Below are 17,102 nucleotides of genomic sequence, written 5' to 3' on the forward strand. Positions count from 1 at the left end.
ATCTTGGTCAAATCCTAGGTTTGACCCAGAATTAATCAAGTCAAGAATAACATGAAAATGAAAAAGTAAGCCTGGATCCTTCTTGTTCACTCCAAAAATGAAGCTTTTGGGAGGGTTTTTGAATTTTCCATGTTTGAAACCCAAAACCATTCCTCTTATATGCTTGACTTCATATGACAGAGTTTAGCCTTAGGGGGTAGATACATGATTTTTCTGGTTTGAATATGTCTAGACCTTGTTTATCAACTTGAATGCTTACTATAAACCAAAAATTCATGTATCTACCCCTAACCCTAAACTATGCACGAAGAGAAGTGGTTTTGGGTTTCAAACCTGGATATTTCAAAAACCCTCCCAAAAGCTTCATTTTGGAGTGAATAAGAAGGATCAAGACTTAATTTTTCATTTTCATGTTTTAATCTTGTTTAAATCTTGGTCAAACCTAGGATTTGACCAAGATTCAAATGGGAATAATTTAAAAAAATGGAAAATCAAGGCACATAGTCTTCTTATGTCATATAGTAAGCATTCAATTAAGTTGATAAACAAGCTCTAGACATATTCAAACCAGAAAAATCATGTATCTACCCCATATATATCCCTAAACCCTGACTTATGAAGTCAAGCATGAAGAGAAGTGGTTTTTGGTTTTAATCATGGAAATTTCAAAAACCCTCCCAAGAGCTTCATTTTGGAGTGACTAATTAAGAAGCATACATGCTTACCTTTTCATATTCATGTTTTAAACTTGTTCAAATCTAGGTCAACAAACCTAGGACTTGTTGACGAAGAATCAAATGGGTATAAAAAAATTAAAACCAAGGTCTGCTCATGTCATATAGTGAGCATTCAATTAAATTGATAAACAAGGTCTAGACATATTAAAACTAGCAGGAAAATCATGTATCTATATACCCCCTAACCCTAAACTATGTCTTATGAAGTCAAGCATGCATGAAGAGAAGTGGTTTTTGGTTTTCAAGAGCATGGAAATTTCAAAACCCCTCCCAAGAGCTACATATTGGAGTGACTAAGAAGGATAGATGCTTATTTTTCATATTCATGTTTTAAACTTGATTAAATCATGGTCAAACCTAGGATTTTACCAAGATTCAAATGGGCATAAAAATTCAAAAAAAATGAAAAACCAATGCACATAGTCATCTTATGTCATCTAGTAATTAAGTATTCAATTAAGTTGATAAACAATGTCTAGACATATTCAAACCAGAAAATTTATGTATCAAGCTACCCCTAACCCCAAACTCTATCTTATGAAGTCTAGCATGAAGAGAAGTACGTGGTTTTTTGGTTTCAAACATGGAAATTTCAAAAACCCTCTCAAGATCGAGCTTCATTTTGGAGTGACTACGAAGGATACATGCTTAATTTTTCATATTCATGTTTTAAACTTGTTTAAATCATGGTCAAACCTAGGATTTGACCAAGATTCAAATGGGCATAAAAATTAAAAAAAACAATAAAATGAAAAACCAATGCACATAGTCATCTTATGTCATCTAGTAAGAATTCAATTAAGTTGATAAACAAGGTCTAGACATATTCATACCAGAAAATTCATGTATCAAGCTACCCCTATCCCCAAACTCTGTCTTATGAAGTCAAGCATGAAGAGAAGTACGCGGTTTTTTGGTTTCAAACATGGAAATTTCAAAAACCCTCTCAAGAGCTTCATTTTGGAGTGACTAAGAATGATACATGCTTAATTTTTCATATTCATGTTTTAAACTTGTTTAAATCATGGTCAAACCTAGGATTTGACCAAGATTCAAATGGGCATAAAAATTCAAAATAAATCAAAATAAATGAAAAACCAAGGCACATAGTCTTCTTATGTCATATAGTAAGCATTCAATTAAGTTGATAAACAATGTCTAGACATATTCAAACCATAAAAATCAAGTATCTAGCTACCCCTAACCCTAAACTCTCTCTTATCAAGTCAAGCATGCATGAAGAGAAGTGGTTTTTGGTTTCAAACATGGAAATTTCAAAAACCATACCAAGATCTACATTTTGGAGTGACTAAGAAGGATATATGCTTATTTTTTCATATTCATGTTTTAAACTTGTTTAAATCATTGCCAAACCTAGGATTTGACCAAGATTCAAATGGGCATAAAAATTCAGAAAAAATGGAAAATGGAAAATCAAGGCACATAGTATTCTTATGTCACATAGTAAGCATTCAATTAAGTTGATAGACAAGGTCTAGATATATTCAAACCAGAGAAATCATGTGTCTACCCCCTAACCCTAAACTCTGTCTCATGAAGTCAAGCATGAAGATATGTGGTTTTTGGCCGGTTTCAAACATGGAAATTTCAAAAACCCTCCCAAGAGCTTCATTTTGGAGTGACTAAGAAGGATATATGCTTAATTTTCATATTCATGTTTTCAACTTGTTTAAATCATGGTCAAACCTAGGATTTTACCAAGATTCAAATGGGCTTAAAAATTAAAAAAAACAATAAAATGAAAAACCAATGCACATAGTCATCTTATGTCATCTAGTAAGCATTCAATTAAGTTGATAAACAAGGTCTAGACATATTCAAACCAGAAAATTCATGTATCAAGCTACCCTTATCCCGAAACTCTGTCTTATGAAGTCAAGCATGAAGAGAAGTACGCGGTTTTTTGGTTTCAAACATGGAAATTTCAAAAACCCTCTCAAGAGCTTCATTTTGGAGTGACTACGAAGGATACATGTTTAATTTTTCATATTCATGTTTTAAACTTGTTTAAATCATGGTCAAACCTAGGATTTGACCAAGATTCAAATGGCAAAATTTAAAAAAAATGAAAAATCAAGGCACATAGTCTTCTTATGTCATATAGTAAGCATTCAATTAAGTTGATAAACAAGGTCTAGACATATTCAAACCAGAGAAATCATGTATCTACCCCCTAACCCTAAACTCTGTCTCATGAAGTCAAGCGCATGAAGATATGTGGTTTTTGGTTTCAAACATGGAAATTTCAAAAACCCTCCCAAAGAGCTTTATTTTGGAGTGACTAAGAAGGATCCATAGGAAACTATGTACTAATACAGTATAATGATCATCCGAGTTATTAGAGCAACAAGTCTGTCACGTGCGTAAGGTCCCACACTTCAGTGAGCACAAGTCACGTACGCTAGGTAGGCAAACTCCCAGCCATCTTCTTTGTCAAGAGAGAGGCATCAACACACTCTCTCTCTCTCTCTCTCTCTCCAATTATCCACCTCCGTTGGCTGCCGGTTTTGGCAGGTCGTTTCTAGCTCAGCTCGTAGGCCATGGTGTGCAGGCTCTGTAGCCATGGCGATTTGGTCGCGCCAAGTGGTTCGTCCCCGGCTGGGACGAGGATCAATCCGGACGGTGGCTGTTAAGGACCCGATCGCATTTCTTGCTTTCAGCATGGGGTCTACCATGTAAATCTTAGGGATTTAGACATAATTTCGTGTTAATTTTGTGTCCTGCTGTAAACTACGCTCTGATGCGTATTGGAAATCTGGGTCCTTCAGGATCGTTCGGTTGTCCCTCTAAAAAAAAATCTCTCTCATTCTCGGCCTTTCTCGCTCGCTCGCACGAGTCGCACCCCCTGCGCACGGACAACCCTGCACAACAGTCAATATCACCAGAAAAAGGATAGACACCATAAATAAGTGGGGCCCCGTGACTGCTTTCCCTTCGTCTCCTCTCGTGTGATCCCTCTTCCTCCGACTCCCGACCTTGCGGAAAAGAAAAATGAAATGAAAGAGTTTCACTGGACGGGCAAACACATGTGCTGCCTAGTAATAATAATAATAACGTAAAAAAATCGACCTACGAATCTATTATTAAATAAGCTAAACTAGGGTTTTGCCCAGTACTACGGATCAATTTCTGAAAATCCAACTACGGGGTTCAATTTGGCCTGCTAATATAAAATTATATAATCCGAACTAGTATTCCTCTAAAAAATCATTTTGGTATGCATCGTTTGGTACTTTTCAATGCTCTAACCATTCTAGCGGTAAATCTCCCTTACTTCGGACAAGACGAACATGCATAGCAACTCACATGATATTCAATAAAGAGTAGTTGATGGCGTCCCCAGGAACATGGTTATCGCACAACAAGCAACTTAATAAGAGATAAAGTGCATAAGTACATACTCAATACCACAATAGTTTTTAGGCTATTTGTCCCATGAGCTATATATTGTAAAGGTAGAGGATAGAAATTTTAAAGGTAGCACTCAAGCAATTTACTTTGGAATGGCGGAGAAATACCATGTAGTAGGTAGGTATGGTGGACACAAATGGCATAGTGGTTGGCTCAAGGATTTTAGATGCATGAGAAGTATTCCCTCTCGATACAAGGTTTTAGGCTAGCAAGGCTTTTTGAAACAAACACAAGGATGAAGCGGTGCAGCAAAAATCACATAAAATACATATTGTAAACATTATAAGACTCTACACCATCTTCCTTGTTGTTCAAACTCAATACTAGAAATTATCTAGACTTTAGAGAGACCAAATATGCAAACCAAATTTTAGCATGCTCTATGTATTTCTTCATTAATAGGTGCAAAGTATATGATGCAAGAGCTTAAACATGAGCACAACAATTGCCAAGTATCACATTACCCAAGACATTTTAGCAATTACTACATGTATCATTTTCCAATTCCAACCATATAACAAATTAACGAAGAAGAAACTTCGCCATGAATACTATGAGTAAAGCCTAAGGACATATTTGTCCATATGCAACAGCGGAGTGTGTCTCTCTCCCACACAATGAGTGCTAGGATCCATTTTATTCAAACAAAACAAAAACAAAAACAAACCGACGCTCCAAGCAAAGCACATAAGATGTGATGGAATAAAAATATAGTTTTAGGGGAGGAACCTGATAATGTTGTCGATGAAGAAGGGGATGCCTTGGGCATCCCCAAGCTTAGACGCTTGAGTCTTCTTGATATATGCAGGGGTGAACCACCGGGGCATCCCCAAGCTTAGAGCTTTCACTCTCCTTGATCATGTTGTATCATCTCCCTCTCTTGATCCTTGAAAACTTCCTCCACACCAAACTCAAAACAACTCATTAGAGAGTTAGTGCACAATCAAAATATACATGTTCAGAGGTGACATAATCATTCTTAACACTTCTGGACATTGCACAAAGCTACTGAAAGTTAATGGAATCGAAATATCCATCGAACATAGCAAAACAGGCAATGCGAAATAAAAGGCAGAATCTGTCAAAACAGAACAGTTCGTAAAGACGAATTTTATTGAGGCACCAGACTTGCTCAAATGAAAATGCTCAAATTGAATGAAAGTTGCGTACATATCTGAGGATCACTCACGTAAATTGGTATAATTTTCTGAGTTACCTACAGAGAATTTTGCCCAGATTCGTGACAGCAAAGAAATCTGTTTCTGCGCAGTAATCCAAATCTAGTATGAACCTTACTATCAACGACTTTACTTGGCACAACAATGCACAAAACTAAGATAAGGAGAGGTTGCTACAGTAGTAAACAACTTCCAAGACACAAATATAAAATAAAATTACTGTAGTAAAAACATGGGTTGTCTCCCATAAGCGCTTTTCTTTAACGCCTTTCAGCTAGGCGCAGAAAGTGTGTATCAAGTGTTATCAAAAAATGGTGCATCTACAGCGGGGTGTGGAGTTTTCTCAACCATGCATAGTATATTGGATACATAAGTTTCAGCGGCTCCCTTTTCATTAGTCTTGGGCTTACTACTCTCATCAAACAAATTTTCAGGAACAAGCCAAGCATAGTTATTTTCTAGTGCCTCATACATTGCTAGGAGCTTACATGGTATTGGTGATTTAATCTCCCCACCATTATTAACATTATTAGTATACTTAATTCTATCCATATCCATCTTCTCAAGTGTTCTTTTAAAATCGGTGATCATACCAAGCCTATCATGCTTACTAAAAACTTTTCTAGCTTCTTTAGCTATATCCGCAAATTCTCGCACTAAGACTTTTAGAACAAAATCTCTCTTCTCTCCCCTCTCCATATCAGAAAGTGTAAGAAACATGTGTTGTATCATGGGGTTGAGACTAATAAATCTAGCTTCCATCAAGCGTACCAAACAAACAGAGGCATCTTCATAAGTAGGGACAGCTTTTGCAAGAGGTATATCTTTAAGATCTTCATGCATACTAACATGGGTGAAAAATTCTTCTATATTATCTCTCCCAATTATAGACCCTTGTCCCACAGGTATATATTTTACAGTAAAATTAAAAGGAAACATGTTGAAATAAGTAAAGAAAATGCAAGTAACTAATTTTTTTGTGTTTTTAATATAGAGTGCAAACAAGATAGCAAATAAAGTAAAGCTAGCAACTAATTTTTTTGTGTTTTGATTTAGTGCAGCAAACAAAGTAGTAAATAAAGTAAAGCAAGACAAAAACAAAGTAAAGAGATTGCGATGTGGAGACTCCCCTTGCAGCGTGTCTTGATCTCCCCGGCAACGGCGCCAGAAAATCTGCTTGATACGCGTACAGCAAGCGTCCGTTGGGAACCCCAAGAGGAAGGTGTGATGCGTACAGCGGCAAGTTTCCCCTCAGTAAGAAACCAAGGTTTATCAAACCAGTAGGAGCCAAGAAGCACGTTGAAGGTTGATGGCGGCGAGATGTAGTGCGGCGCAACACCAGGGATTCCGGCGCCAACGTGGAACCTGCACAACACAACCAAAGTACTTTGCCCCAACGAAACAGTGAGGTTGTCAATCTCACCGGCTTGCTGTAACAAAGGATTAGATGTATAGTGTGGATGATGATTGTTTGTAGAGAACAGTAGAACAATTGCAGTAGATTGTATTTCAGATGTAAAGAATGGACCGGGGTCCACAGTTCACTAGTGGTGTCTCTCCCATAAGATAAATAGCATGTTGGGTGAACAAATTACAGTTGGGCAATTGACAAATAGAGAGGGCATGACCATGCACATACATGATATGATGAGTATTGTGAGATTTAATTGGGCATTACGACAAAGTACATAGACCGCTATCCAGCATGCATCTATGCCTAAAAAGTCCACCTTCAGGTTATCATCCGAACCCCTTCCAGTATTAAGTTGCAAACAACAGACAATTGCATTAAGTATGGTGCGTAATGTAATCAATAACTACATCCTCGGACATAGCATCAATGTTTTATCCCTAGTGGCAACAGTACATCCATAACCTTAGAGGTTTCTGTCACTCCCCCAGATTCACGGAGACATGAACCCACTATCAAGCATAAATACTCCCTCTTGGAGTTACTAGCAAAAACTTGACCAGAGCCTCTACTAATAACGGAGAGCATGCAAGATCATAAACAACACATAGATATAAATTGATAATCAACATAACATAGTATTCTCTATTCATCGGATCCCAACAAACACAACATATAGCATTACAGATAGATGATCTTGATCATGTTCGGCAGCTCACAAGATCCGACAATTGAAGCACATAAGGAGAAGACAACCATCTAGCTACTGCTATGGACCCATAGTCCAGGGGTAGACTACTCACTCATCACTCCGGAGGCGACCATGGCGGTGTAGAGTCCTCCGGGAGATGATTCCCCTCTCCGGCAGGGTGCCGGAGGCGATCTCCTGAATCCCCAAGATGGGATTGGCGGCGGCAGTGTCTCTGGAAGGTTTTCCGTATCGTGGCTCTTGGTACTTGGGGTTTCGCGACAAAGGCTATTTGTAGGCAGAAGGGCAGGTCAAGGGGCGTCCCGAGGGGCCCACACCATAGGGTGGCGCGGCCAGGGCTTGAGCCGCGCCACCCTATCATCTGGCCGCCTCGTGGCCCCACTTCGTTAGCTCTCCGGTCTTCTGGAAGCTTCGTGTGAATATAGGCCCCTGGGCGTTGATTTCGTCCAATTCCGAGAATATTTCCTTACTAGGATTTCTGAAACCAAAAACAGCAGAAAACAGCAACTGGCTCTTCGGCATCTCGTTAATAGGTTAGTTCCAGAAAATGCATAAATATGACATAAAGTATGCATAAAACATGTAGATATCATCAATAATGTGGCATGGAACATAAGAAATTATCGATACGTCGGAGACGTATCACATACCACTTCATGTTGTAGTATGCCAGTCGTTGATATAACATTCACGAAGTACCATTCCGCAAATATTACATCCCTCAGAGTAGTACAACAGAACATAGCAGGTCCATAACTCATTCATTTATTATTACAAGCATAATACACATATCGTCTCGGAGCTCCTCTTGGGTCCTAAGAGGGATACTCTTGGGTTCGAGGCGAACCCATCTTAACTTACAATATAGAAGTTTCACTAAGTTATACATTTATTCTCTCGAGCAGCCAAGTACTAAGAGTTCGCACTGCTCGGCTACTACTACTACTCGGTGCTTCTAGGCTTGATCTCCTCCGGAAGCCTCCCCGGTTCCGTAGACTATAAGGTAGTCTATGCCTTCTACACCTCCAGAGAGGTCTGGTTCTTCATAGCCGATGATCTCGGCTCCTTCAGGGTTGTCGTAGTCCTCCTCCAGACGGTTCAGACAATCTAAGCAAGGGATTTAAGAGTGGGATGAGTACGAGCGTACTCAACAAGTTCATTATAGATAAGAGGTGTTTAATGCACTAGCTACGATATTAAACCAGAAAGTCTAATACCAATGCAGGTTTTGATAAACATTTCTTCAAGAGGATGCTTTTATTTCAAAGAGCTATGTCCGTCAGCCTTCACCGGTTTACTAGAACTTCACGGAGCTCCTTTCCGGCCGCGTTCGCAGTTCCATATCCCGGAACAGGGAGTGACATGTCACGGTTCTTTACACTCTGCAGAGGTGTGTTGCTTTACCCATAAGAGATCTTAACCTTGGTGCCAACCGGGCAGCTTTCCCGTCCACACTTCCTATGGTGTGAGGCCCGGTATAAGGTCTAGCCAATCATGTTCCTCCGCTACCTCGAACACCCACCCTTTGTTGCATGCCCCGACCCTGGGTCCACGCCGGTCCCATTATTCCCGTAGATTTCAGGGTGGACCCCGACCACGACGTCAATGCAGGGCTCTACCATACATTCCTACGCCGGTAGCTGCAACCCATCATAGACCGCAATACCGTGGGGACTTAGGACTCCCCAGCCTCACCGCTTGCTCCTTCGGGCGACAAGTGTACTACGGATAATGCCGTGGGGACTTAGGACTCCCCAGCCTCACCGCTTGCCCCCTTGGATTACAAGTGTACTACGGTAAAGTGCATCCGTTGTTGAACGAGAGGTGGAAACACTTTTGACTATTCCGTCCCACTCCGGATCTTATGGTTAACACGGGTATTACGGCACAAGAATCACTGGACGACATTTGTTGTTTAATCCTAGATGGATATAAACCCTTGCAATGGAACCTCCACCATATCCACACAATCCATGGTTCCATTGCCCACCACATAGTCATATTCATAGTTATGAAAATAGTGGTTTTGGTTTTTATGCAATAGTGATAATCATAGTACTTTGCAAGTAATTTGATAAAGATACTCAAATGGTATGAGCAAGCGGTGAACTTGCCTGAACACTGCAAAGTTTTGCAGTTGAATGGTGTGGACTGACCCTTGTCCTTGGTTTCTGAAAAATAGCATCATTGTCCGATAAGGGCAATGGTTAAAGAAGCAATTATGCATGATTCCAGTTTTAGGGTTTGTTCCCCCCTTCCGATATCTTATTATTCCATGTGAGAGTTAACACTAAGCATAATTTGGGGATACTTTATTTAAAGTAAAATACAACCTTGAAATGTTGTCAAGGTGTTTTTAAAGTCCAAAGGCATTAATAGACTTATTTTCATTATTGAAAATAATATGTGTGATTTAAATGATTATTTAAATCATCCAATTAAGACTTATTCTTAGTTGTCTCCAAAAAATTCTCTTTGATATTTTATTCAGGTAGAGAATTTTATGCTAACCAATTTTCATATTTTTTAATTATTTTTTTAGAGTTTTTAAACATTTCTTATGTAATTTCAAAGTTTCTGTATTTAAGTGATTTTGTGAAATGACCATAATGCCCCTGGGCCCACCTGTCAGGGTGGCCTAGCGGGTTAGGTTGCACCCGAGCCACCCTTTCGGCTCGGTCAGCCCACTCGCTCCTCCCTCTCTTCCTCGCGCAGAAACCCTAGCCCCTTCGAGCTCTGGCGATCCTCGCGTCGCTGCCTCCTTCGCCGAATTATTCCGGCCTACTCTGGCCGTCGCCACCGGCGAGATCAAGTGGATCTGAACCGCCCCTCGACGGCGGACACGGTGGTCCGCGTCGATCTGACGCTTGCGTCCTCGTTCGCTCGCCCTCGACCCTCCAGTGCGCCTGGCTCTCGGCGTTCGCCACCGCCGTACGCTGGAGATGCCGTGGTTCTTCTTTCTGGTGCCTCTGGCGCCATGACGCCACCGCGAGCCTCGCCGAGGTGGTGCTGGAGCTGCGGCCCTGCCGCGGCCTAGCCTGGCTGGCGCCGCCGTTCGCCCGGCGTGTGCCGCTGTGGCCGCCACGGCCGTGTTCGCCGGCCCACTTCACCTGTGAGTGCTCCACGCCTCCTCCTATTTCTCTCACTCTGCCCCTTCTTCTCCTGGCCTGCTCTACTATGCGTATGCTGCTGCTGTGCCTTTGCTACTATGCTGTGTGTTGCTGCTGTGCTCTTCTGGCCATGGCCATTGTTTCTAAGGCCATGCCTGTGCTTGTGCTGCTGCTGTGTATAGTTTCTGTGTTTCCTAGCTACTTCTGTTCATGGTGATCTCCTGCTGTGGCCCTCCTGTAATTGCTCATGAGCATCCAGTGATGCTCATGGCCTACTGGCTCGCTCCTGCTATTGCTACTGCCACTTGGACATATTGTGTGTGCATAATCCTGGCCCTGGCTTGATCATGATGCATGATCCTTGTAGTAAGCAAGTGCCAGTGCCTCAGTGTGATGCTTACTTAGTTGTAATTCCTGAGAATATTCTATTGGGCATGATTGTTGACTAGACAGCTCTATCCCTTGTTAGTGTGATTCTGCATACAATTTATATATCATAATCTTGATTGTCTGCCATGCCATTGTTCCTGTTCTGTGGCTATTTAATTTATATGATTAATGTGTTGGTGCTAGGCTTGGCTCTAGCATGCTCTGTCAAGCCCTGATGATCTTATGATCATCAGTTGCTTGGTGAATGGCTGTTGTTCCATGCTTGTGTCTAGCTGGTGCTCTCCTTGTGTCTGTGTAACACACTGGCTTGTGCCGGTATACATTTGTGTTTGCTCAAGCCTCTGCTACTGTCTGCAATGGTCCATTGGATCATCTGCAAGGCCTGGTGCATAGTTTACTTCTCTGTTTCATTTATCTGTGTAGTTTTAATTCATTAAATAGATAAGTGATGTGAACTGCTTTGCAGTGATGATCATATGAGTAGATTTAGTAGAGCTAGAGGGATGCCAATCAATTATTGGGGACCCTAGCTCCATTTGAACCCTTCTGGGTAATGATATATGTGCTGGCTTAGTGGTTTGATTGCTTAAGTGGTAGAGGTTGCCTCAACAGCCATTCCTGGCTGTTCAGGAAGCTCCCACCCCTTGTTGGCTTGCTGTGGAAGGACAACTGCTCTCTGGCTGATCCCTTTTTGTTGGAATAGCCAGTAGCCTTTGCTGTTGAAAACAAAATAGACATGGATTTGTCTACTGTCTGATGGTTAGTGAACCAGTTAGTGCTAGGTGAGTTTGGATGGCTATTTAGGATCAAATCCATGATGGATTTCTCTGGTTGTGTCAGTGTGTTGACACAACCAAGTGTTCCCTGGGTTGTTTTCCTTCTAGCCCTTGCTTAATTTGCTGGCACCAACTGGTTTTGCAACCAAGTGACGATAAATCCAGGGTTTCATACCCTCTTTGCCTCTGTGATGCATGTGTACGCTTATTGATGAGCAAAGCATGTGTTTGCTCAGGTTCTTTTGTGTATACCTTACTCCAGCTCCTAGAAATTGGGTGTTGGTGTAGAGGATGGCTTCTGGTTGGTTGGTTTGCTTCAGTGATGAGCTGGTGCTTGTCCTGCTCCTCCTTGTGAGCTTGTGATCTTGGTTTATTTTCTGGTGATTGGGGAATAGGTGAAACAGCTCTAGCTATTCACCTGTTCTTGGTGTTCTTGAGTTGTTCTTGGTCTCTGATGGCTTACCCTGCTGCCTGTCAATGGATGAAGATAATGGCTAGGGTTTTGTGCTGTGAAAAGCTTTTATACCAAGCTCTACTTGCTTCCCTGGTCGACAGCTCCACCATTTGACTTTGGTGACTCACTGTGTGTGTGTGTGCTGCATGCACACAGCCTTGTGAGCACGCTGTGTGTGTGTACACCAGATGTTGTGCACTTGGGCTTGGAACTTGGTGGTGAGCTGATCAGCTCGGCAGCTTTGGTCATATCCTCTCCTGATTCAATATTTTTACTAACCTGCCAAGTGGCATTGCCACTTGGCATAATGTGGTGTTGGTTTTGTTTATGTGCAGGGATCAAGCAATTGATCAAGATGAACATGGAGATCATCAAGTCCAAGATCAGATGATAATTACCTTGTAGTATTTAGGATATAATCTTAACTTGTATTTTTCTTTTATTTTCATTTTCTATTTTTCCCAATTTGTGTAATGTGTTGTAATATATCATATTTCTATTCTGGATATTGTAAATGACATTGTATTATGTGTGATTATCAATAAAGCTCAAGTTTTCCATAATGAGCTTTATCTAAGTGTTATATTATTTATATTCTTGATTACTTATAATTATTTATTGAATTAACTCAAGTTTGAATTGTGAAATATCCATTTAATGTTTGAATTTGAAATTCAAATTCAACCTTGGTTTGAATTCAATCACACAACTTAAATTTGAGTTCAATCATGCAACTTAAGATTGTGATGCAACATCTCTTCTCTCTTCTCAAAACCCTAATCTAGTTAAGTAGGAACAAGTTTGTCGCACTCTCGAAACCCTAACCCTGTAAGAGGGGGTAGTGCGGCTTACATTTCTTATGTTCCATGCTACTTTTATGATGATACACACATGTTTTATACACACTTTATGTCATTATTATGCATTTTCTGGAACTAACCTATTGACAAGATGCCGAAGTGCCAGTTCCTGTTTTCTGCTGTTTTTGGTTTCAGAAATCCTAGTAAGGAAATATTCTCGGAATTGGACGAAATCAACGCCCAGCATCTTATAATTCCACGAAGCTTCCAGAACACTCGAGAGGGTCCAGAGGAGGGCCACGGGGGGCCCACATGTGTGGCCGGTGCGGCCCAAGGGGGGGGGCGCCCCCCTACTGTGTGGTGGCCCCAGACCCGTTCCGACTCCGACTCTTCGCCTATAAGAAGCCCCTTGACCTAAATCTTCGATACGAATAAGCCACGGTACGAGAAACCTTCCAGAGCCGGCGCCATCGCGAAGCCAAGATCTGGGGGACAGGAGTCTCTGTTCCGGCACGCCGCCGGGACGGGGAAGTGCCCCCAGAAGGCATCTCCATCGACACCACTGCCATCTTCATCACCGCTGCTGTCTCCCATGAGGAGGGAGTAGTTCTCCATCGAGGCTAAGGGCTGTACCGGTAGCTATGTGGTTAATCTCTCTACTATGTACTTCAATACAATGATCTCATGAGCTGCCTTACATGATTGAGATTCATATGAGTTTTGTATCACTATTAATCTATGTGCTACTCTAGTGATGTTATTAAAGTACTCTATTCCTCCTCCATGATGTAATGTTGACAGTGTGTGCATCATGTAGTACTTGGCGTAGTTTATGATTATGATCTCTTGTAGATTATGATGTTAACTATTACTATGATGGTATTGATGTGATCTATTCCTCCTTTCATAGTATGATGGTGATGGTGTGCATGCTATGTTTGTCGGGGGGAAGACCCCGGGTAGGGCAATGGACACGGAGCAGCCGGCTGACAACTGGCCGGCTCGCGGCAAAGGCCGGCTGAGGAGCAGCCGGCTGGCGCCGTGGCCGGCTGGTCCGGAAGCCGGCTGGCTCTAGGTCCTAGTCGGCCTGGCTACGGCCGTCAATGCTGTAGCTGGGCCGGCTTCTACAAGCCATATCCGACTGGGGGTTTGTACCTCAGACCGACTCGAGGCTGGCGAGTCTTGCACTAGAAGGAACCGGGTTGGTGATCCGGGTTCCCAAAGTCCACGCTGACTTCATCTTCCGTAAAGCGCGGGGCACTGTGGAGCAATAGTGCCACGCGCCGGACAGGCCATCGTGGTCCACGTCGATCCGTACTGGCTACAGTGGCTGATGGCGACAGGGACACTTCCTCTCCATACTGCTGACCTCGGCAGCCGGATGGGACAGGCCATGAGGCCTCAACGGCTCCTGACGTCACTGCCTCGGGAAGGAGCGGAAGCCGGAGCCGGCCAAGCCGGCCAGTAGACTATAGGGTCTTATATGTAAAGTGCCGGTGCCTATATAAGCCGCACTACCCCCTCTCGTGCAGGGGATCGATCATTCTCACCTCACTTCCACCCTTAGCGCTGCCCTGTGAGAGAGACTCTTGTCTTCCTTAGCCTCCCAGGAGCAGCCGGACACAGCTCAAGGAGCAACCTTGTATTGTGTGATCATCATATACATCCCTAGCAGGAGTAGAGGTGTTACCTCCATCGGAGGGCCTCGAACCTGGGTACGTCGCCGTGTCGCTCGTCCCCATACCCGCATTCGGATACCGCCGTGAGATCTCCTAGGAACCTCCTTCGTTAGCCACCCTATGGCATATGCCGTGACGATACCACGACATTTGGCGCCAGCCGTGGGGCCTTCAGCGTCCTCGGCCGGTGTCTTCATCCGGACGGGCCTCACCATCACCACCGGCGAGCGAGTCGCTTCAGGCTTGATCTGGAGATTCGGCTCCCTCAACTGCGTCAGCGACAACGCTGGCTGCTTCGCCAACCGGCCCTTCCCAGCCGGCGACAGCGTCATCTCCTTCGGCGGCCACGACGTCTACGTCGCCACCGTCGCACCGCCGCGCTACCCGCGGCAGGTGCTGCGCTGCGCAAGCCCTCCTCTGCGAGCCGGCAGCAGCGCTCCCGCCAGCCCGACCGTCGTGCAAGTCATGATGGCTGGCGAGGAGCTCCCCACCAAGAACCCGCGCACCCGTGGCCCCAACCTGGAGCGCAACGTCGACCCCAACGCCTCCGGCTCGGGCCCAAAGGCACCCCCACCTCCATCCCGGCTGGGCGAAGTCCGGACGAAGCTGAGCTCTCCGCTCACCGCAGGCGGCGACGCCGCCACCGTCGAGGCGGACCTGGAGGCACATCGCCAGCTCCTCCTCCAGCAGGCCGACGAGCTGGCTACAGCCAAGCGCCAGCTGGCCATCACCCAGCGCGAGTACGAGCACGCCCATGGCTTCACGCCAGGCGGCAACAACCCCAGCCGAGCCGGCATGATCCGCAAGCGCGGAGGCGGCCTAGGCGCCGAGATCGAGCGCGACGGCGCGGAAGCGCCGGCACCGTCCACGGAGCTGCCCGTCTACAACACCCCCGACAAGAACATCCTCGCAGCCGAAGCCGCTGCGAAGGAGCTAGCCCTCCTCGAAGGAGAAGAGCTGCGCCGCCAGACGCAGCGCGTAGCTGACCTGTGCCGGGCTGCAGCTGAGCAGACCAAGGACCCCAGGTATGGTGCTGCGAAAGCTCCTCCCGTCCGCGCTGCTGCTGGCACCAGCAAGGACCCCCACAGAGACACGGCCGAGTCCGCCTCGCCCGCACCAAGCCGGCGCAGAGACTCCCGCGCCACCCACGCAGGTTCAAGCCGGACAAGCCGGCTGGACAGCGGCCACAGCGGCCGCAGCTGGCCACCGCCAGGCCGGGACCAGGAGCATGACTCCGAGCGGGCGGCGCCAAGGCGCCAGCACAGGCCGGCCCCAGAGCGAGCCGGCACTCGCCAGCCAGCACGTTCCCGGCTGGGCCCCCGCATCGAGCCCGCCAACGCCAGAGACCGCCTCGATCGGCTGGTCGAATCCCGCATCGCGGAAGAGTAGGCGCCGGCTTGCCCCAAGTGCTTCGGGCCCCGCATCGCCAAGGAGCCCATGCTCGACGGCTTCCAGCTCCCCCGCGACACACCCAAGTACGACGGCACCGCCAAGCCGGAGGACTGGCTGCAGGACTACTCCACCGCAGTCGGCATCTCCAGAGGCAACAAGCGCTGGGCGGTGCGCTACTCCCCCCTGATGCTGGTCGGCTCCGCCCGCATCTGGCTCAACAACCTGCCAGCCGGCAGCATCAACGGCTGGCTTGATTTCGAGGAGGCCTTCATGAGCAACTTCACCGGCACCTATCGCCGGCCGGGTCGCCCCCAGTAGCTCGAGATGTGCAAGCAGGGCCCGGACGAGACTGGTGCGAGATGCGCAACTCCTGCAAGGGCGTGCACGAGATCCAGGCCATCAGCTTCTTCATGGGTGGCTGCCGGCCCAACACCATGCTGTGGCACAAGCTGCGCCGCAGCGAGCCCAAGTCCATGGCCGCTCTCATGGCCATCGCCGACAAGTACGCGCTGGCTGAAGAAGCCGGCAAGGCGACGGCTGAGCCAGCGCCGGCTCCCTCCAGGCGGGACCACCACAAGTCGGCTGAGCACAAGCCGGCAGACGGCGCCTCCCATGGCAGCCGGCGGGACAACTACCGCGGCAAGCGTCACAGCGACCAGCCGGACCGCCGGTACGGCTCCGCCCACGTGGCCGCCGTGGCAGACAACGCGGCAGGCGGCAGCCGCCGCCAGAAGCAAGACCGGCAATGGAAGCCGAAGTACACCTTCGAGCAGATGCTCGACTCGCCGTGCAAGTACCACAGCGGCAAGAACCCCTCCAACCACACCACCCGCGACTGCCACTTCATGAAGCGGCTGACAAGCGGTGAACCTCTCCCGCCTCCACCCCCGCCCCCTCCAGCCGGCGGGCCGGGTGGCGCAGCCGGCGCAGAGAACGCCAACCTCGAGCACCACGAGGCTAACCAAGTGCACCATGGCCGATATCTGGCCGAAGATGCCACCTACATCATCTTCACCTCCGAGCCCGAGGACAAG

The sequence above is a fragment of the Lolium perenne genome, chromosome 3 (genome assembly GCF_019359855.2).
Source record: "Lolium perenne isolate Kyuss_39 chromosome 3, Kyuss_2.0, whole genome shotgun sequence".
NCBI lineage: Eukaryota > Viridiplantae > Streptophyta > Magnoliopsida > Poales > Poaceae > Lolium > Lolium perenne.